Genomic DNA, 486 nt, shown 5'->3' with positions numbered 1-486 from the left:
AACATGGCTGCTGCTGCTGCTGCTGCTAAGTCGCTTCAGTCGTGTCCGACTCTGTTCGACCCCAGAGACGGCAGCCCACCAGGCTCCCCCGTCCCTGGGATTCTCCAGGCAAGAACACTGGCGTGGGTTGCCGTTTCCTTCTCCAATGCATGAAAGTGAAAAGCGAAAGTGAAGTCGCTCAGTCGTGTCCGACTCTTAGCGACCCCATGGACTGCAGCCTACCAGGCTCCTCCATCCATGGGATTTTCCAAGCAAGAGTACTGGAGTGGGTTGCCATTGCCTTCTCTAGAACAACAACATGGGGACAGGACCAAAAAGAAGCATACTTCCACCACTAGGGACATTTAAATAATCCACACTTCTGCACACTGGCAGCTGTGCAGCTGAGTGCAGAGAGTGAGCTGATTGGTGGTGTAAGTTGAGCGGTGAGTACCAGTTGGTAACCCAGGGGAGGGGCAATGTAGCTTTGTGGTTTGAATCTGCAGC

Source organism: Bison bison, unplaced genomic scaffold (genome assembly GCF_000754665.1).
Source record: "Bison bison bison isolate TAMUID 2011002044 unplaced genomic scaffold, Bison_UMD1.0 scf7180017864375, whole genome shotgun sequence".
NCBI classification, from domain to species: Eukaryota; Metazoa; Chordata; class Mammalia; order Artiodactyla; family Bovidae; genus Bison; species Bison bison.
Note: the sequence above shows the minus strand (reverse complement) of the source record.